The sequence below is a fragment of the Hemicordylus capensis genome, chromosome 4 (assembly GCF_027244095.1).
Source record: "Hemicordylus capensis ecotype Gifberg chromosome 4, rHemCap1.1.pri, whole genome shotgun sequence".
Taxonomy (NCBI): domain Eukaryota; kingdom Metazoa; phylum Chordata; class Lepidosauria; order Squamata; family Cordylidae; genus Hemicordylus; species Hemicordylus capensis.
The window spans coordinates 278,699,894-278,722,511 of NC_069660.1; positions in this window are offsets into that span (position 1 = coordinate 278,699,894).

Here is a 22,618-nt window from a genome sequence, read left to right on the forward strand (position 1 = left end):
GTCTATAGTGAGCTATGGAGGGGGGATATTGATACATTAACTGGTGTGTGTGTGTGTGTGTGTGTGTGTATCTGCATGCACACACACACACATACACACACATGTGTGCCAAAAACACTCCTCTTCCAGGGTCCCATGTGAGTTAGACTGGTCAGTTTTCAGCCTTCTGAGTTGGCAGCAAGATGAAGGTGAGGGCACTCCAAGTGGTATTATACACAGAGAGGCTATTCACACGATGGGGTGAAATCGGGCTATTGGAGGCTAGCCCGATTTCGCCCCATCATGTGAACCAACGGGCTCGGCTGCGAGCCCAGTGGTTCCTAGGCAGGTAACCCGCCTAAATACCCCTGCCCTAAAACCAGGTTTGTGGAGTGAGCACTCTGCAAACCTGGTTTTGAAGATTGTGAGTAGCTGTGGCGTGGCTCTGCACCATGCCTACTCATGAGGAGACCCCTGGAGGGGAGGCAAAAAGCCACCTTCCGGCTCCGGGGGTCTCACCAGCATGCCCTGCACACTCGCGCAGGGCATGCTGGAGCTTCCGGGGGCTGATCGGCCTCTGCTCCCCTCAGCCCCCGCTGGCTCTCTCACAGAGCTGACAATCATGTGGGCGGCCGATCTGGCTGCCCAGGGCTCCTTCTGTGATCGTCTGTGGGGAGAGCGGTAAGAGCACCGGTAAGCAAGCGGTAAGAGCGCCCTTCCTGCTCCTTAAAGGTAAACCCCCCACCATCGAACCAGCCGAAATGCCAGACCTTTGAACCAGTTCCAAGGTCCATAAAAGCGCCTCCAAACTGGATTGTGCACATCCCTATTGACCACTAGGGACTCTAGAGGTAGAAACAGTGAGCAAGGGAACTCCCTTCTCTAACTATGATTTCTCTACTCTACTTCCCCTTTGTTAAACTGATAGTCTCAGGTTTCATTCTCTCATCTGAGAGAGAGACATCCTTCATCTCTCTTCCCGTCTTCCTGTATGTAGCTAGCAATGAGGTATGATAGGTCTTATCTATCTCCGTGATGGATTTCCTATATAAACTACTTCATTAAAACTATCTCCACGTTTCCAGACAATATTAATTAGCAGTGCTCCCTTACCTGTGCACTTCCAATGTACCTGGGGCAGATAAAAAAATCTCCCCTCCTGAGCTCTCTAACAAAGAATTGAGTCCCCTCAAGTCAAAACCCAACCCTGCTGAGGAGTTTTGAGGTTTGAGCTGAATGCTTGAAGGGGATCATTTCATGTTCAAGCCAAGCAGCCTTCTGCTCACCCATCCCTACATAGCTCCTCCTTTTGTTAGGTGCTTTGAATGGTTAGTCTAAACAACAAGGCGTGATATACATGTTCTAAAATAAAACTTTTTTTTGTTGCTGCTATGGCTATTTTTGTTGTTGCTGCTATGGCTATTTTGTTTACTGAAATATTGTGGATTGAGTTGTTTTATAGTTTCTGCATAAGCTGTCCTGAATACTTATGGGGGAAAGAAGAGATAGAAATGTTTTGAGGAAATAGCATAATGTAACATAATGGCTCTCCCACGATAACGGTGTTCTCACTCCCCGCTCTCCACACTCTCCCATCCGAATTCGGATGTAATCATGGAGATCACTCTCTCTGCAATCAGCAAGACTGCCGGAAGGAAGGGAGGTGGCTATGTGGGATTCCTTCTTTACTGAAGGACAGCCCCGGCAACCAATTGTAACTGGATTGAAGGAGGAGCTTCCTTCCTCAGCTCTGGTTGCCAAAGAGGGAGACTGTGGGGCCGCGTTCAGATGTAACACTGGCACCACAAAACTGGAGGTACAGATGGTGAAACTTAGAACAAACCGAAGGTACAAATAGGAGTCTGGGGAGGGAAACCGCAGGTTCATTTTCTGTCCAAACTGCAACTGCATGCATTCGGCTGTACACAAATTTAAACTGGAGGCACTTTCAACTCCAGGTTTGTGTTCCATGCAAATGTGGCCAACCTTTTCTTCAGGGGTCCCTCTGAATCCTGCCTTCTGCACTGAGAAGAAACAGTGAAATCATGACCTTTTTTCAGTTCTTGTGTGGCATTGTAACAGGGCATGTATAGCACAATGGAAAAAAGAGTCCAGGTCCCTATCATACCTCAACAAAAGCTTAAGTGTCTTATCCTTCTGCCACTGCTTCCTGGCAGACTTCCTAGCAAACTAATTGGGAGGAAAAAATGAAGCTCTTTTGTTCTGCAGCAGTTGTAATAAAACCAAGTTTCTTTTTCTTTCTTTTTAAAAAATTGTCTTGTGACTCAACTGATTAAGCCATGAAAATGACACTTGAGAAGCAATCTGGCTTTTGAAAGGGAACGATCAAAGTGAGCCAGTTCCATTACAGTTCAGAAATGTTCTTTTTAAAAAAACAACTTTCTTTTTCTTAAACCCGGTCCAGATTGATTTTTTTTCTCCCTCAAAGATGACATGTTTGACTTGTAGCCACACAAGTCAAGGAAAAAATCTCAGACACATAATAACAGTATCAGATGAGTTTGGCCACATCACTCCTTATATCCACTCTACATAAATCGTGAGGGGAAAGCAGGACAGGAGAAAATCAATCCCTATCATGCAGAGACCTCTACTCTTGCAAGAAAACAGAGGGGCTTGCTTACTTCACTTCAGCATGGGACCTCTTTTTTCTGAACCCAATTTGTTCTTCTCCCCAAAAGATCCCTTTGTTGCTGTTAGCAAAAACCCCCTTACTTAGCTTCAAATAACTATCAACAAAAAGATCTTTTATTGTGCAAAAGAAAAAAGAAAAACTAAAAGCTAGTAACATAAGACGTTTGGGTGTAACACACCATCTTCAGTTAAATAGACAAATGAGCAGAGGTGAAAAACTCCTCTGTTCTCCAGCTGTTTACCAGCTTTTAGTGGAGGGTTCTTTTGTGCAATAAAAGGTCTTTTTGTTGAGAGTTGGAGTTAATATGTGCAGTGCACCGCCGCATATCGACTCATACTTAGCTTCAAAGATCATAGATGATGGTGGCAGTGGCAATTCATTGACTTTGGTGGATGCTCCAAGACTTCTTCACTTGGCATACCCTTTAAGTTGCAAAAAAGACTTCTCAACTTAATGCACTATGGACGTTTGCGGAATTGGGTTTAAAGACAATGCATCCTCAGAGCCTAATTCTCCACACATAGATCCTGTAAATAATGAGGGGAATGCCTCTTCACAGATTAAAATACTGTAAAGGAGGGGAACCAGACTCAAAAGATGTGCTCCTTCTGCATCCAATTTCTTCTCATCACAACCTTCACCTGTAACATTTTGTGTTAAATTCTAAAGCCTCTGTGCTGACAACTCAGGCCACCCATTTATTTGATACTTTTTGCATTGACCATGCGGACATTTTGACCTTTAGCATATGGCTGGAAACCCGCCTATTAAGCAGTTATGCTCAAAATAAAGGCAAAGCAGAAAAAAGCAAGGCAACATGAAGTAGGATCTCCACTTTACGAAGCATTTAAGGCAGACCTCCACAACTTGAGACCTACTTCACAACTTGAGGCCTACAAGGGGTTCCATAAACTTCCCATTTTTGATGCCTCCTGAGAACGAAAAACAAGGAATTTGCAAATCACATGGCAGATGGCCTACAAGTTGTGCAGACCCTTAAATGATAGGTAGCAAGAGAAGCCTGTAGCCAGTTGCCGACATCCTGATACCAGGCTTGTGGAAGGCTCTTGCACTTGCTACTTCCACTAAGTATAAACGTTACATCCCAGACTAGAGTTGCATTAGTGCACACATGTTTCCATTTGCACAACAAGCTACACAACCTGTGGCATTCCTCATTTGTATCCCAGGGAATTTTGGCACAATAGAACAATTCCAATAACCTTTGTAGTGTAACACAGCGATATGATCTTCTTGCATGAGAGCAACTTTGTTCATGTGCAAGTCAGGGGCAGAACTATCAGCGTTCCAAGGTTGCTCCCCTCCCCCTCCCCTCCTCCCACCGGCTGGTTGGCCAGCTGCTTTTGCTGCCCTGTCAGCTGATGACTTCTGCTGCTGCCATGACCACTTGCCACTAGTGTGTCCACCCACCATTGCCTCCTGCTTGTCACCTCAACTGGGAGAGGAGGGCACATGTGTGGCAGGCTTTGCTGGGAATGGAGAGTGCAGCATGGGCTACAGAAGTAGTGGTGGTGCCAGCAGCAATGCCAATGGTGAGCACAGAAGGTGTGCACCAAAGGCACATGGTGCTGCCAGGGAGTACGCCTGTGGGGAAACACAGACCTCTTCTGACCTAGCTATGCTTCTGGTGCAAGTGCAGCATTAGTCAGGATGTTGGCTATTATTATTATTATTATTATTATTATTATTATTATTATTAATTTGATTTCTATACTGCCCGTCCAAAAAATGGCTCAGGGTGGTTTACACAGATAAATGATAAATAAATAAGATAGATCCCTAAGGCTAACACTCTAAAAAGAAACATGATAGACACCAGCAACAGTCACTGGAGGTTCTGTACTGGGGGTGGATAGGGCCAGTTACTCTCCCCCTTCTAAATAAAGAGAATCACCACGTTAAAAGGTGTCTCTTTGCTCAGTTAGCAGGGGTTTAGTTCAAAGTTATCCTTATCCAGGTAGTGTCCAGTTTCAGGCATACTTAGATTCTGACATCAAACACAGTAAGCATAATCCAGGCTAGTGTGTCTCCAGAATCTAAAGAGAGAGAAAATTAAATAAACAATGCAATATGGAAGGCTAGGTAAAATCAATATTGGTGGCCCTTGTAATCTGCAGTCTCGGCACTTGTGGTTTCATGAATCTGCAGACGGGTCTTAGAGACCTGGATTCTTTATCTGCGGTAAAAAAATAGGCTAAAATAATATTGCAATCCTAAAATATTTATGATTGCTGTGTGGCCAGAAATGACTTTTGGTGTCACTTCTGGCCACCATTTTACAGCATGGAGACATTTTGAGGCTATTTTTAATTTAAAAAACAAACAAACAAAACTCTGGTGAATATTTGTCAAAAATTCAGCCACTTGGGGGATTTTCGCAGGCATTCCTAGAGCCCTGGAGAGCAAGGTACTGTGCATTTCTCCCCACTTCCTCCTTTTTTTTGGCTTATTTTTTTGGTTAGGAACCTAACTCCTAGATTCTCATAGGGGTGAGGGTTTTTTTATTCATAGTTTCTGTACTCACAGTTATAGGCAAGAACGGAACTCCCACAAATAAAGAGGGCTACCTGTACCTTCTACTTCCTATAATCTCTAGAGCATACTGACACAACTTATTTATTTATCTTTCTTTTATTTAAAAGCTTCTATAGCTTGCTTTTCTTGTCAAGGCAAATAAATCTTATAGCTAAAAGTAAAACAATAGAAAACAATATTAAATAAGCACAATAAAACACAAAACAGCAAATAGCAGGAAAATGTCTCAATATCCAGAAAATCAACATCCAAAGCAGCTAAAATCAACCCTCCAGACTGACTTGGAGTTTCTAAAAATCAGCAACAATCTCCAAGTCATTACTGAAAGCAATCTGGGAAATTGTAATGGCTTGATATTGTGACATGGAACAAATACTAGGGTGGTGAAAAAATCTCCAGGAAGAATTTCAGTAAAAAGTTGGCAATCCTAAACGTACTATAGCATCAGCCTCTTCCAAAACCTTAACAAACCCTTCACATTTTAACTTGGTACCTGAAGAAATATAGTTAGAGGGCCATACTGGCCTTCCTAACATTGGTGCCACTACTTAAAAGGCCCCTCTCCCAATGGAGACAACAGGAAATGCTAAATGTAAGGCAGAAATCCCATTTCATCAAATAGAACATGTTTCTTTTGTGTGCTTTTCTGGTCAGCTATGTCCATTATTAGGATTATCAAGACCACCTAATAAGAAGTAGCATAATGGCAAATCCAAAGTCAAATTTACTAATTATGCTGTCCAAGAACTATTTCATTCTTGCATCTGTTTTGCATTTATTCCCTCATGACATGAATTTCAGCCAAATACATAAATGCAAAAAATAAAAATAAAATATCATAGTATTTCCCTTTTGTTTTTCCTTTTGTACAAGAGCACAGCAGGAAGTCAACACAATACAAGACATTCTCTGAACTGTATTCATTTGCCGGTTTCAAACCATAATACAAAACATAGGTATATAAAGTATTCAGTTACTAGTTTTAAAAAACTCCCTAATTTCCCTTGTCAACAATTCTCTTTTTCTCACCAAAGCATTTGTCCTCACCAAAACACTAAAACTGATTTGCACATATCTTTCTATTGTTGTTGAAGCTCTTTGCTCCATTTACTCTGACTGGCTGACATGATAAGCAGCAGTACAGGGCCTCTGAGGACCACACTGGCGCTGCTGCAGATCTATAAAGCACAGCAGCCCCAATAGTTTAGAGAATGTGCAGTTGTGCAAACAATGTGGCCGCAATTTCTCCCATTCAGGACAATGGGATTAATTGCAATAGCACTGCTTGTGCAACCACAAGTTCTCTACAGCATCAGGTCTGCAGCAGCCCCAACACAGTTCGCAAAGACTTTGTACTGCTGCATGTTGTGTTGGCCACTATATCCTTTTTTACCACAGGAAATAAAGGTGGGTGCAAAATAAAAGTGGGTGTGAAAATCAGCTTGTGGGATGGTGGTGGGGAGGGGGTACGAGATTGATCTGCTTCTAAACAAGAAGATGTTGAGGCTGTTCTCATGTGCAGGCAAAACTGGGCTAGGGAAGTCCAGCCCAATTTTGCCTGCATGTGAGAACCACTGGGCGCCGTGCACGGCACCAAACCAGCATGGCGGCAACACGGCAGCAAACCCACGAGGAAGTCCTGGCTGGTAGCCCAGGTTAAGGGTTAGGGTTAGCTCATGTGTTGGTGCCACACAGCTCTGCACGACACCCACACACCAGCAGCCTCCCAGCCGGTCTCAAAAAACTTCCCATAATACACCACACACTCGCACGGTGCATGAGGGGGGTTCTGGGGGCCTCCTGGCTCCCAAGCTTCCCTGCTGCCGGCAGAAGCCAGCCATCGTCTGGGCAGGTGATCTGCCCACCCCGCAATGAGGAGAGGATTGCCTACAGAGGAGGTAAGCTTCTTGAGGCTTCCTCCCCTCGCCCCTTCAAGCCCTTCTCACAGATCGTGAGGAAGGGCTCCTTTATTAAATGCCTCAAAAGATTAAAAGAGAGGAAGCTAGAGGAGCATCTGGATGAGGAGTGTTTTGTGTTCCACAACCAAGAAGACCCTGTCATGTGTATCAACCTTCTGTACTTCAGTGGATTGTGGTGCACACAGCAGAGTATCTGCAGCAGATCTCAATGAGTGGGCAGGCTGATGTGGGAGCAGGTGGTTCTTAGACTCAAATTGTTTCAGACCTTAAAAGGTAACATTACTCATAATACTTATTCCTGATGAATATCCTAATGCGTTATGCCTATACAGCTGTCCGATACCTGAATATAGTATAACCTAGAAAGGGACGGGTAGCAAGCTAATTGCTATCCTCCCATTGCCACCAGTATGTGCCATGGTAGCTCTCTGCTGTCTCTTGTTAAGTGCAAAGGTGAGCACTGAACCTGGAGAGAGTTCCTCTCTGTAATTTGGAATGCTTTGTGGCCAATGTGTTGAATCATGGGGAAAGTTCAGTGCTAGGCTCTGCAGACAAGAACTGAGCTCAGAAACAGCAGAGGGTATGAAGAGTATCGGCACTGGTGTGTCTGGCTAGTGGCATGCTCCAATTCCCCCATCAGTGTACCCAGGTACAGAATATCTCTATAGGCCTATTGTAGTCTGCGTTTTTATAAGAATATGATTCGCTCTATTTGAATAATAATGGTGGAGGCAAACTCTTTGCCTTTATGTCCAGCACCTCCATGATTACTGGGTTGAGCTATAAAATGCTTGCTTACACAGCTAAATGCCATTTACTTGTATAATAATCTCACCCACTTTCTAAAATTATTTTCAGCATAATGTGTACCTTTCCTTGGGAACTTTTCCAGTGTCAAATCTCACCTTCTTTTGCTCGTCTCTTTCTGCTGTGGTGGCACCTCATTAGGAACTATTCTTCTCCTGAAATCATCATTTGACATCATAGTTTCAGTGGACTGGTTATTACTATAGGCACTATCTCATGTTCTTTGATAGCCTGCCTTTATTCTTCCTCTGTTATCTTCCTCATTAACTGGGAATAGATTGAGTATTCCTCGACCTCTCTGTCAGATAGAGCTGATTAAAAAGTTGTCATCAAAAAAGAGTACCAAGAAAGCTACCAATTGCCCATAATTTATCCTAGCTTACTGTGTGTGCCCTCCCTCAACGATAATAACTTATTCTAGTAATTTCTTCCAGAAGCCTAAGTAATGGGTTTTTACCCCCTCAACCTTCTAGATTAATGAATTTCCCCCAACATATTCCATATGGCTGAGTTCTTTTTTCCAGAGGCCGTGTTGCACCGCAGGAGTAGCTCTGGCTTTATCTGATGCTCAGAGGCACAAGGGCAATGGGAGAATTTGAGGCAAGGAACCAGGCTACAAGATGAACATCTAAATTAATCAGGCATTAGTTCTATTTTATACAGAGTGTAGGCTGCCAGCTTGTTCTGGGATCTGTAAACAGTCCCACTATTGCTTGCCCAACCAAGATATAAACTCTCTTCAGATATTCATTCATGTAGAATGAACCAGCTGCAGGCTCCACCCAGCAACCTGTGCACATGCATTTTTAATGTGTGTAGAGAATCCCACACATACAGCTGTATACATGCTTGCTTACTCAGCTAAATGCAATACATCAGGAGTGCCCAATCTAGGGTCCCCAGATGTTGTTGGACTACAACTCCCACCATCCCCAGTCAAAGGCCATTGTGGCCTGGGATGGTGAGAGTTGTAGTCCAACAACATCTGGGGACCCAAAGTGGGAACCTCTGTTATACATGGTTGAGTTCTTTATACACATGGACATGTGTAGGTCAAGGGCAGAGCCATGATGCCACCTTCCTGCCATGATGCCACCCAACCCAGAGTGTTCATTCTACATGAACTAACACCTTAAAAGGATTGTAAACTAAGGACACTGGCAGGATGCCTCTGAATACCAGTTTCAGGGGAGTAACAACAGGAGAGAGGGCATCCCCTCAACTCCTGCCTGTAGGCTTCCAGTGGCATCTGGTGGGCCACTGTGTGAAACAAGATGCTGGACTAGATGGGCCCTGGGCCTGATCCAGCAGGTCTCTTCTTATGTTCTCATATTCTCATATTATAATGGTGGCTCGGGACCTCTGCTCACCTGAGGCAGGGCACCAAATGCTGCCCCCTTGTGCACATCCTTTCATTTTTTTCAAAGTGGGGACAGGAAGGGCATCTTGCTGCCTCACTGGCACCCCAATAATCTGCTGCCTCTGGTGATTGCCTCACCTCACCTCACCTCACCTCACCTTATGGAAGGCCGGGCCACTGAATTAAATGGAAATCTTGAATTGGTTGTGGTGAACCGAGCCAGGCAAAAGCCATGATTTCAGTTAAGACTTGTGGAGATACAATGTTTATTTTATTTTATTTAGTACAGTTGTATACTGCCCCATACAAAAAAGTCCCTGGGCGGCATTAGATACAATGAGGCTATTCACACAATGAGGCGAAATCGGGCTAGCGGAGGCTAGCCCAATTTCACCCCATTGTGTGGACCACTGGGCTCGGCTGCGAGCCCAGTGGTTCCTAGGTGGGTAACCCACCTAACTACCTCTGCCCTAAAACCAGGTTTGCGGAGTGAGCGCTCCACAAACCTGGTTTTAAAGATCGTGAGTAGCCACGGCATGGCTCTGCGCCGTGATTACTAACTAGTAGACCCCCCAGAGGGGAAGTGAAAAGTCACCTCCAGGCTCTGCAGGTCTCCCCAGTATGCCCTGCACGCTTGCGCAGGGCATGCAGGAGCTTCCAGGGGCCACACGGCCCCTGAGCTCCCCAGCCCCCGCCGGCTCTATCATGGAGCCAGCAATCATGTGGGCGGCTGATCTGGCTGCCCAGGGCTCCCATTCTGCTAGTGTGCAGAGAGAGCGGGATTAGCCTGCTCTTCCCACTCACCCTTCTAAACCGGGTCTTACTGATTGTGAGACCCGGCTCAATGTTTGGTAGTAATGAGGTTGTCCTAATACATATTTGCTACGGTGCTAGGGAGGGGAGCAATGGTGGGAGAAAGGTATTACCTTCATCTTCTGCTTTGGAATCACCAGAAGTAACTGGCTGGTCACTGTGGGAAAGAAGATGCTGGACTTTGATCTGTACCAGCAGGGATTTTCTTCTGCTAATATATTTCTGGGTGAGAAGGTTTTCTGATTGTATGCCCAGTAAAATGCTTGTGCAATGAAGTAAAGGAAGATGCAGCCCTGAACTCCACAGTTTTGCCACCATGTCCTATTGCTGGAGCTTTACATTTCTAAGGTGTCACATACAAAACCCCTTAGATGTAGAGATCATTCACACAATCAAAAACTGTGTTCTACCCAGGTTTTGAAGCTGTGTGTGCTGGGTAGTGGGAAAACCTGGGTAGTTTTTCCTCCTACCTTGCTTCCACACAATTACTTCTACCTTGCTTCCACACAACCGAAAACTGGGAGCACACACAGTTCCCAAATCTAGGTGGAACACAGTTTTTGACTGTGTGAATGACCTCATAGTTTATTTCACTAGTACAGCAAGCAGATGCTTCTGAACTTAACTCCCTGTTCCCTTGCTGCATACAACATTAGCCTCCTTCAGACATTACGCAGCCCCACGACAACTGTAAACTTGAGCTCCATGGTGGTGAGTAACATCTCAAGATTGCTGTTCTAATGCTACAATACCAGCAAGAAAATCCAGTTCAGAAGGGACAACTGGTTCCCAGTATATCTCACCGGTACCATTGACACTGTTTTTGCTTCAGAATGTACTCAGTCTTTAGAGTGTATATTGTGTCAGTATCTCCAGGTTTTTTGTTTGTAAACGAGGCCCATGGGAAAGTCTCCACAATGAAACCTTCTTTTCCTCCAGCTCACAGGGTGGACATGAAAAAATTCAGACTCCTGCAGAAAAGCTTGTAAGTTGTGGTAAAACTGACTAGATCAAGTCCCACAGCTTTTATTTTCATTCCCATGTAGCAAAAAAAGTTAGTAAATTTAAGATTTTGTCAGTTCCAGACCTCTGTTAAATAATGCACTTTCTTCAAACACAGGCAATACAACTGTGGAAGATCAAATGTCTGTTCCTGAACAAAGACTGGGGCCTCATCCTTCATACCACTCCCAGTGGAAGGTTAATAGCCTGCTTTTTCAAGAATATTATATTTTTTAAAAAACCAGCCTGTATTTTGAAGCAAAGAACTCAGGGGAAATTTCTTTCAGCCGCAACACAAAGCTACGAAACAGGTACCAAGATGCTATATAAAAGCATATTCAAATCACAGGAGGAAAACAAATGTCAAAATAAAACGAAAGATGCTAAAACCAATAATCCAGAGATTCTGTACAAGTCCTCCCAGGGGGAAAAAATATGGGAGAGGTAAGCTATTCTATGAGGCCACTTCTGGTGTTCAATAGAAATGGAAAGCATCCATAATTCTTGATTTCAAAAACAAATCAGTCTAAAGGGCACATATATAAGTGGGAGGAAGATAGAGAATCAAACATAGGAAATACTTGATACATTGCTTCAAAAATCACTAAACATTCTCAAAAAGGCTGTATGTCAGAGTATGTTGGCTGCCCTACATCCCAATGAAATCAGTCATTAATTGAAATCAACATGCTTTAAGTATAGGCAGTCATCTTAAGACACTCTGAGTTAAGATGAAAGACACTTAAAATGTTTGTAAATGGCCACCTTGTTGCCTGGTAAGGATTCTCCGTTACAAGCATTGAGGGGACCCTTTGGGTTGAAAAAGGGCAGGAGGGGGGAGGCAGGAGATTACCTTACATGTCACAGCAGTGGCATAGCTCCAGAGTGATGGGAGGACCACTGGCATAGTCTAGAGGATCCGCCACCAGCCCACCGCCGCCACCGAGGAGGTGTGTTAAGGTAACCTCCCGCCCACCCCGCCCACCCTTTTTCAACCCCATAGGGTTCCCTCAATGCTTGTAAAGGGGAATCCTTACCAGATTTCCCTTTGCAAGCACTAGAACAGAGTTGAAGCAGTTCGACCCGGTTTGACTCAGTTCTAGGCATGAACTGAACCACTGGCCAGTTCTAACAAACTGGGTCACGGACCAGGCAGTTTAGTTCGATTTCAATTCAAACTCAAACCGAACCACTGGAACAGTTCCATGCACACCCCTAATTTGAAGCTAAAGAAGGATTGGCTGACTTGCCCATCCAGGATGTCCCATCTGCCACCGGCTTCAGCTCCTTTTCTTCCAGGCTAAGCTGCTATGCTATGATGGCTAAAGGGAAAGACCCCAGCCCATTCCAAACCCTCGTACTGCTTCTTGACCACCCTCCTTCCTTCCTTCCCTGTCTAACCATTGGCCAGGAGGAGGAGGAGGAGATGGAGGGCAAGCTACCCAGTTGCCTATCAAATGGAAAAGTGAGAAAAAGCCAAGAAGAGATTTGGAAGGGTGGGAAGGGTGAGCAACTTCTGATTCTCTATTATCAACGTATCTGCTACATGTGACTGACATGCCACCAGGTTTGACAGCAACAGGAAATAATAAGCTATTCAGGACTTTGGTTCAGGACCCAAATTGCCATTTATAAAATTGTTTCCTGTGGGGAAATAGGTTCTTCTAGGTTAAAACATTTTGATTTGAGAGATGGAGTTTTCAGGAACCAGTTGTGTCCTAAGTCCGAAGACATCCTTTATGTCTCTCATTGAATTTCAGGACGAGTCAAACAGGATTTTCTGTACTGGATGTTAACCAGCTAACACCATTCCAACTGGACCACACTTCCCAACATCAAGAGGAACTAATTGTGCCATTGATGTGGTGGTCCTTTGAAGGACTGTCTGGAGGTTTCTATATCCTGAAGAAGCTTCCAAGAAGTTCTCTTCTGAATTTTGCCCGGCAGTTTGGAGTTCTGAACTGAAAGGACTTGCTTCCAAAGTAGAACTGATACATTAGGAATAACCCTTCATGCTGCTTGCTATGTCCAGACTTGGTACAGAGTTCTGTACTTTGTGTCTCCACCCTTCCACATTACTGATGAACATGTGCATATTGATGAAATAGGCTCAAAAAGGTGATCTGAATGTGATTGTTCACGTGATTGCAGTGCACCATGATTATTTTTATATGGTGGTTTACCAATGTGCAGGTTTATTTGTGCACATAGATTGAATGCCACAAGAAAAACAAACTTGATGTGATTAATGCACACCACATACTGTGCATTGAGATTATTTTAATGTAGTGTGTTTTATCAATAAGCAGGAGTGCATTTGCACAGGACTGGCTAAAGTCTACTCCCCACCCCCCACCAAATTCAGTGAGTGGTGTGATGTGGTAGCGCCTCTTTGAACTCTTTGCTGCACCAAATGTCACTCTGGCATGCATCCCCTTCCCTAGTGGTGTGTGCCACACTATACATTCCTTCCATTAGGGTTGCTGCCACTAGTGCTCTTTGTTCTTCTGTGCATTGACTTTTTAAAAGATGCTCAAGAGCACCTCTCTCCTCTCCTCTCCTCTCCTCTGTTCATTCTCCTCTGCCTTTTTAAAATGCAGCTAGGCAGAGGAGGAGGAACAGCAGCCAGTGGTGGTGACTAGCATAGTAAGAAGTGGTGATGCCAGGGTGGTGGTGGAATGCTTTGGAGGCAGGTGGAAGCAACTGGGAGGTGCAGAGTGCCCCCCTGCCAATCTGCCACCTCCACCAATCTGGGACCTGAAAGGGCCATCTCACCACACCTCATTAGAGTGTCCTGCATTTGCTCATCAGTACAACGCAGATCAAGAAGAAACTTAACATGATTGCCTGATAATCAATATGATAATCAAGATTGCTTAATTTTCTCTTTCTTTCTTTTTCTCTTTCTTCCTTCCTCTCTCTCTCTCTTTCTCTCTTTCATGGTTATTTTAATGTACCTGTGGCCATTGGTAATACAGAGGGAGAAGAGACACAAATATACTGAAGGAATGGAAACCTGTGGGGATATATGTGTGCTCCAGTTCCAGAACTGGTTTTTAGAAAATCCCTGGTTGAATCAGAATTCATGAGGGAGGGCATACTGGATGAGGGAACCAAAGGAAAGGAAGTGATCAGGGGAACCATCTCATTCCTAGTATATTCTGCCAGTCTCTTTCTTTCTCTATGAAAAGGAAGGAAGCGATTTTAAAATGTGCTTTTTAAAGTACTTTAAAATGTGGGAAAGGGGAATGATGACAATAGGGACATGAGGAGCTGGGAAGGAATTACAACTTCTTGGCCAATGTTTGTAAAAATGCAATGATTGAATTCTTCCTCTATCATCACAACCACCAACTAGAGGCGCTCTTACCCCCTGGACTTTGGGGCCAAAATCCAGGGCCTCCACACTCCCTGCGGGCCCCCAAATACTCTTTAGTCTGTCCTGAGTGGTGTGGTTTGTGCCCTCCAGAACCTACATGTTAACAAATGATGCTTAACTTGCATCGGTGGTGGTGGTGGTGGTGGTGGGGTGTCTCCAAAGTCCTTTAAGTCCAGGCTCCAAAATTACCTAGGTGAACCTCTGCCACGAGAGGCAGCGGTGCACCTAGCCTGCACGCGGCTAGCCTGCACCCGGACTGAGAAGAAAGTTCCCAACACATGGATCTTCTCTGGACTGGGAACAATAGGAGTAAATCATCTGCCTATCCAAATGTAGATAATGTCCATCTGCACTGTGTGGCTTTCAAAGGGGTGTGAATCCAGATGCACATCCCCATCTACATCCTGGCGCAACTAATCACACAGAACTAATGATGCATAATTAGAACAGGTTGAAGACAGTCTAAAGAAAGCCCCGCCCCCCTCCACAGAAGACACACTTATCTGATGGAATTCACTGCAAATAGATGCCATGATGGCTACAGGCTTAAATGGCTTTAAAAGGGGATTAGACAAAATCTCAATAGGTAGGTCTCTGACAGTGCAATCCCATACATGGTTAGAAGACCTGTACAAAGATTTGGCCTCAAACAAATAGCCTCTGGGAGCACTGGGAAATGTAGTCCTTCTCAGCACTTTCACCACAAAGGGCTACATTTCGCAGTGCTCCCTTCATGCCTTCCAAAATGTCACTCAACTTCCTGTGGTTCCATCTTCCCTTTAAGGGCCCTCCTCCAGTGCTATGCACAGGACTGCTATGCATGGAGGTAAACAGTGGGAACAGCTAAATCCACATGGGGCCAGTTGCAATGTCCACACGATTCAGCTTTGACTCATCAAAACTGAATCTTTGCACAGGCCCAGTGGTTAGTCAGAAGTAAGTTCCACTGTGTTCAATGGGGCTTATTCTCGGGCAGGAGCGGAGCCACCATAGCATGAACAGGTTCGAAGAACTCGGGCTGCTGCGCTCAGGGGCCACACCTTGTGCCCCAGCCACTCCCCCTGCATCTGAGGATGTGGTTTTGCTTGCAAATGGGGTGTGTGGCCCATTTGAGAGCAAAACCAATCCCCCTGCATCTGACATCAGACATTGACATCTGACGTCAGACACAGGGTGTGTGGCTAGGGGCCGCTGGTGGCAGGCTGAACCGGGGCTGCCATTGGCCTCCCTATGTGCCTTTTATCAGGTATGTATAAATAAGATGACAGCCTCAACATCTGTTAGCTACTATATATACTATATAGTCATGTCTGTGCAAGATTCATGTGCCACTAAATTCTACTTGTTCAGTGATAAACAGTGGACCATGGTTAGTATCTTCATGCCTGGTATGTGGACTTCCCAGAAGCATGGTAAAGGGACATTGGAATATTTTAAGGTTTTGAATGTGATTTTTATGGAGTTTTACTGTATTTTAACTTTTGTAAATCACCTTGGAATGTCTTATGAAAGGCGATATGAAAATGGAACAAATAAACATGCTCTTTCTCAGTTATTTAGCTGATTATATGTACTTTCTAAAAACCACTGGAGGGCACCATTTGGATTTTGTCTCAATCACCAAGATGACTTGGGACATCTCTGGGTGCATGTGACACTCAGGTCTCTGGATTATTTTATTTTATTATTTTATTTTATTTATTTATTTACAGTTATCCATAAATAAATGGCATTAGTGCTTCAATGATGACTGAACTCTCTTTTTATTCATTAAAAATCAATGGTTTCCTTTTACATTACTACAGCATTTATCTACAATATTCACTTTGTCTACAGAAACCCAAGTAGCTATAAAGCTTCAGCTCACTAAATAAGCCTTTTTAACCATAAATCACCCCTTCTGCTAAAAAGGTCTGCATTTACCATTAACTTACTTGACGTCTAATTACCCTTTCAAGGAACTCCAGTCTCAAGGGAGACTGATAGATGCTATTCCTTTAGATCACACTGTTGCAGAATTCACTTCTAAGGGATAATGCAAGTGATCAGGTGACTTTCTGAAAAGAACCACATACACAGTATCTATGCTTTGTATTTTTAATTGTATAGTTCTTTAACTGCTGGTCTGATACTCAGGGTTAAGCTAGCTAAGCTTAAAATGTAGGGTTCCAGCCTACTAACTAAGACACTTCAAGGTTTTTCCTGCCCTGCTGCTTTTTCTGGTCTCTTTTGAAATGCCCCACAGCTTAAAGTAAAGTAACTGTTTCTTTGTCACCATATGGCAGGGAAAGCCTGGGTATGTTCAAAAAAAAAAATTGTCATTTGCCAAATGTGAATGAGAAGCAGAACAAGATCAAAGAAATGTTGCTAAGGATGGTTGGTGGTTAAGAGGAGTGTGGCAGGGTTAAACCTCATCTAAATGAAAGTTTAAAATGTGCCATTTTGAGGCTGCAACTACACAGAAAAGCAGGTAAAGGCAAACTGATGGTCTTCTTCAATGAGGAAAAGCAGCTTCCTAGTGGGAGATCAGGGGCATAGAAATGGCAGGGGAGGAAGGTTCTTAACCCTTTCCCCACTGAAACATCTTCCCCCCTGCAGAGCATTGATTAAAGCAGGGGTTCCCAACCTGTGGTACTCCAGATGTTACTGAACTATAATTCCCATCATCCCCAGCCACAACAAATTGTAGCTGCGGGTGATGGAAGTTGTAGTTCCGCAACTTCTGGAATGCCACAGGTTGGGAACCCCTGGATTAAAGAATCGTTTTAAACCCTTGACTAGAAAAATTCCCTGGGAGCATAATTTGGAGTGAGGAAAGGGTTAAGCACACTGCCTCTCCTCCCCTGCTGGGTTCCATTCCTGATCACCTGCACAGGAAGTCAATATAACCATCATGACTTGCATTTGTGTATAACATCTAGTATAGGCCTGTGGAGGTGCAATTTCATGCAAAATTAATAATAATAATTACCACACCAAATTGCCTTATCTCACAAGTGTTGGGACGCAGTGATCTTCACAATAAGGCTTTCAGACAAATGAATCCCCATGTGAAAATAAAAGTTTTACACTTCTGGCACACAGATTGGTCTACCTCAAAAGTCTGATTCAGACATTATTCTGTACAAGTGTACAGATGTCTCATACACTTGTACATGTGTTTGTGTGAATGACTGTACCTCTGTTCATGTTAAAAGTGAATGTGGATACAGGCCCTTCAACTGCATGGTACAAATAGGAAATGTACTGCTGTACCTGTGTTCAACATAGCATGTGAATGACTGTACCTGTGTACAGATCTGTACGTGCATACACTATACAATTGTAGGAGTGTTGAACATAACATGTGTATTGTCCCTAACACATCCCCACAGAGGACATGCTGGTGGCTCCTGGAATGCCAGAGCTGTGAGTGAATACAGCAACATGAAAGACTCTGATGATCTGGGAACTATTCAAAGCAGTGCTCTTACTCTGTTCTCTGTGCAGGCCTGAATTTCGAGTGCACTCTTAGAATATCTCTGAGAGGCATGTAATGCCTTGAGGAATCTTCAGAGACATAAGAGCAGGGCGAATATGGGAGGCAGAAAACAGCTTGCCAACATTTTGTCCTGAATAAAAAAGCAGAGTATTCTTTTCTCATTCTTTTCAGGAACCCTTTACTGAAAGCACCAAAGAAGCCTGTGAAAATGCCTCAAAGGTACTGTGGCACAGGTTTTCCTGGGTTAGAACCCACATTGTCAGATATGTGCTTATCTGCAGCATATGGATACAGACGAAAACATTTGTGAAGAGAAGAGCCAAAAGATTGTGAACCACAGGAAATAGAAGTTGATCTGTCACTATTTCTATTTAAAACCAAGTGTATGCAAGATAACAAAAGAGTAGCCCATTCACAATAGCACTCAGCAGTTACTGTAGCACTTCACCTCATGCTTCTGATAAAGTTGGCATTAGTCCCCCAAAACTAATGCCAGCCAGAATAAATGTGTTCGCTTTGAAGGTGCCACCGGGATGTGTTAGTACAGTACAAAAGACTAACAGTGCCAACATCCAGAAATATTTAGCAATTTTTATTTTATTTTATTTTATTTTATTTTATTTTATTCCCCTGACTTAAGACAAGAGCTCCTTCTATCTATTCAAACAGATTGGTGTTTTTATTTTCTTTCTTTTCTTTTCAAACAGTCCTTTAAAATATGTTCAACTCACATATGACAGACAAAAGTACGATTCCTTTGCTTCCACAGAGAAAATGAAGACAACAGGAGGTATGAGCAAAATAAGGGAAAATAGCAAGGTAAGGGTTTGATACCATCAGCAGACATGACCCATTCTCCTCCTCTGCATCCTTTTTATATAAATGAATTTTCTCCCCAGTCTGTCAGGGTTGAACCTGTCAAGAAAGCTACTTGACATATTTATACATTTCTAGTGAATCAAAGCAGTCATTTCCTCTTGGGATTTGTATTTCACCATATGTTTCTAAGAGAACCCCAGCAAGGTTATCAATATCAGATTGTACTGATCAAAGTTTTTAAACTTTCTAGTTTTAGGAAAACCTTTCCATATGGACCAGTCTGCCATGAAAGCTGTTTGCTGCAAAGGATTCTGGGAACTATTTTAGGGCAGACACTCAATTCATGTAGGTGCTGGTCGCTGGTCAGTGGTGTTTGATTTAGTATTGTTCCACATGAACTAAGAGTTGATTAGAACACACCCATTAATCCCTTGCAGCTGCAAACAGCAGAGAAAGATTGTTACAGTGGCACAAGCAAGGAGATGTTTGACTGCCACTGTTGATTTTCTGATTGAGGAACCTTGGTCAGCTTCTCCTGGAGTACAGTTTGAAAATCAATGTTCAGAGAGGAAATTTCAGTAGCTTTCTACCTTTGTATCCACTTAGAGTTTTGCTTGGATGCATGATGGCTGAAGCATAGGAGGACCAGATGAACCAGATGGAGCATGGATCTACCATTCATCACCAAAGGGACGACCCTTTCGTATACTACATTTAGACCTATTCGCTCGTTTATGTTCACTGCATGTGCAATCTGTGTACAGTAAACACATATGCAGCTTTGTACGTACCTTTTGTTCAACACATGTACAGTAGTACACTTCATCTCTTTTCACTGCATTTGAGGTGGTGCTCTGTACCCAGGTTCACTTTTAAAGTGAACACATACAGTCATTCACACAAAAACATGTGCATGTGTACAAACATCTGTATGCACAGATAACATGATGTCTGAACAGGGCTTTAGCAGCCCAGAATCTTTCATGTCTTATAAAATAGAATGTGAAGATGTTCTCATATTTCTGTCACACTACTAAGGATTGAACTTACACCAGGCCTTGTAAAGAAGAAAATACTCCTTAACAATTCTGTGAGCGTGTGTGTGTGTGTGTGTGTGAATAGGATCATTATTATTGTCTCCACTCCTTCTCTTCCTCCTCCAGATATGTATATACTGCTTCTCAACTCCTAACCTGCTCATATGCATTTTAAAGTCAGAATAACATCCCTATGCTTACAACTGTAAATGTGGGAGGCCCTTTCTGTGAGATTAGGATACATGAAAAAGCAAAGTTCTCCATTACACATAGAGAGTTCTACATGCTTACTGTTGTATGGTTTTGTAAGTACAGTATTCTTATCATTAAAAGACTATATGATGTTCAGGATCACGATAAGACTCCAGGGATCTCTCCTCTAGAGGAAGCCAGAATCTGAGTAGTGCTGCATTCCTGGAAGTTCTTACTGCTTGGGGAAGTGGGGAGCAGGCACATAACACTATGCACATAAAACATTCTACACAACCCAGACAAGATCAGCTTTGCCTGACTATTACAGGGTTTCCTATACTATTACTGCTATTTTAATCACAGTAATTTTTCCTAGACATTTTCTGTGCTTTCTTCTTTTCTGTTACTGCTTTCAGCCTCCCATTTCAAATGAAGCTCACAACTTTCTCCTCCTTCGATAGCCTCTTTCTTCTCTGACTTGACTCCTTTTTCATTCTTCATATTTTGGCTTGCAGGCTGCATTTCTGATGTTTCCAGGCTGCATTTCTGATGTTTCCATTCACCTTTTTGCTTCCTTGACTGACAGCTCACTCAGAATCAACCCTGTTCTCTTGGAAGTCTTTTTCCTTTTGTAATTGCTCCATATTCCCTCCACAAATGTGAATTATATTCTTTTTGCTCTCTTGCTCTTAGGATGTTATCATCTTTCTTGTCATATTATTGTTCCCTCTATTCTTTTTTTTCATAATTCAACATTAATCAACCTGCAATTTCTTCTTGCTCTTCCCTTCCAAACTAACTCATATTTTCCAGTTCCTCTAATAAAATTAAAACTCATTTGATTAATCAGCTATGTTTTCTTCAATCAGGTGATGGTCCTACCTAGCCTAAACATATGCATTTTTGAAATGTATTCAGCAGATTTTATTCACAACACAAGAATTTGTGTGCAGGAATATTGCCCACACCTGATATTTGCACAGTGGTTGATGTACTGCACAACATTATATCAGCCTAGTAATGTTGCATGCTTGCATAAGAGTGCAATTTGTCAAAACTGCAACAGGAGTTGAGCAAGAATAATTCAATTGGAAATATTCACCTGCAGCCATTCTTAGTTTGCCTTATGAGGAGGCTAGGGGCAGACTTAAGGAAAGGATTCTCGATATGGAATCTCAGATTGACAGGAGTTTAATTCCTAGGGGTGTTTTCCTGAATGTTGAAACCGTAAGCTATTCCCCAGCCAGATATGTATCTCTTCTTACAGTACCTAAATTTCGTAGGGCTTTAACTTTGGCCCGTTGTAACGCCTTGAATACAGCTGTGCTGCAGGGGAGATTCCAAAATATTCCTTATCATTGCCGTGTTTGTCCGTGTGGATCGGGAGAAGTTGAGACGACGGCTCATGTTCTTTTGTATTGCCAATTTTACAGTGATATTAGGAAGAAATACATTTCACCTCAACTTCTCCTGTTTCCAGGATTAACTGAAATTGATTATTTAAATTTAATTTTAAAGGATTGTAAAGAGGAGAACTTACTCAATGTTGCTAAATTCTATTATATTTGTGGTGTTATTCGGAATGAAGTTGTTAATTCTAAATGATTTTATTTTTGTAATTCTGGCCATTGGCTGTATTAATAAAGACTGACTGACTGACAATTGGAAATAATGGTCTTACTTCTGTGCAACTTCTGTTCCACAATTGTCATGTTCTTGCAAATTGCTCTCTGGGGCAACTGCAAAAACACACCATTACTAGGCTGACATGTTGTGCAGTATGTCAGCCACTATCTATCTACCTTTGAAGTCCATTTGAAGTCAGTGGTGCTGGAGCTGGTGTTTGTTATAGAGAACTAATGGCTACATTAACAAGTATTCAGTCTAGAAATGAATTTATATGTACATATATAAGTTCTCTACTGAGACCTAATTAAGAAGCTCAGGTCTTAGCAGTTACCCCTACTAACTGAGCAAAGAGGCATATTTAAGGGGGGAGAGCAACTGGCCCTATCCAGCCCCAGCACAGCATCCCTCCAGTGGCTGTTGCTGGTGTCTACCTTTCTGTTTCTTTTTAGATTGTGAGCCCTTTGGGGACAGGGTGCCATCTTATTTATTTATTTATATCTATGTAAACTGCTTTGAGAACTTTGGTTGAAGAGCAGTATATAAATATTTGTTGTTGTAGTAGTAGGTCTTAATTATGGTATCTTATATCAACAAATGTAGCTTTTCATGTGTTGATTTTCTGTTCTAGGCAAAATAGTTCATTGTCTAGGTTAGAAACATGCCAGTTGCAAATAACATTATCACACAGTTATCACTACAGTCCTGCACGAGTCACAGAAACCAGGTGACATACAGACTAACACCGTGCATGCGCTACAGAGAAGGAGCAGTTTTTACTGATCACCCATTCCTTCTGAAGTCCATTCCTTTTGAGGGTCACACAACCCTCAGGGACATATCTTTGGGAGGCACAGTGGCTTCAGAGAGAAGGGGAGATTGGTGAAAGCACTTCAAGGAACATAACATAACATAACGTAACATAATATAACGTAATATAACATCAGTATTATAATTATTAAATAAAACTTTACCACCTTTATGGAAATATC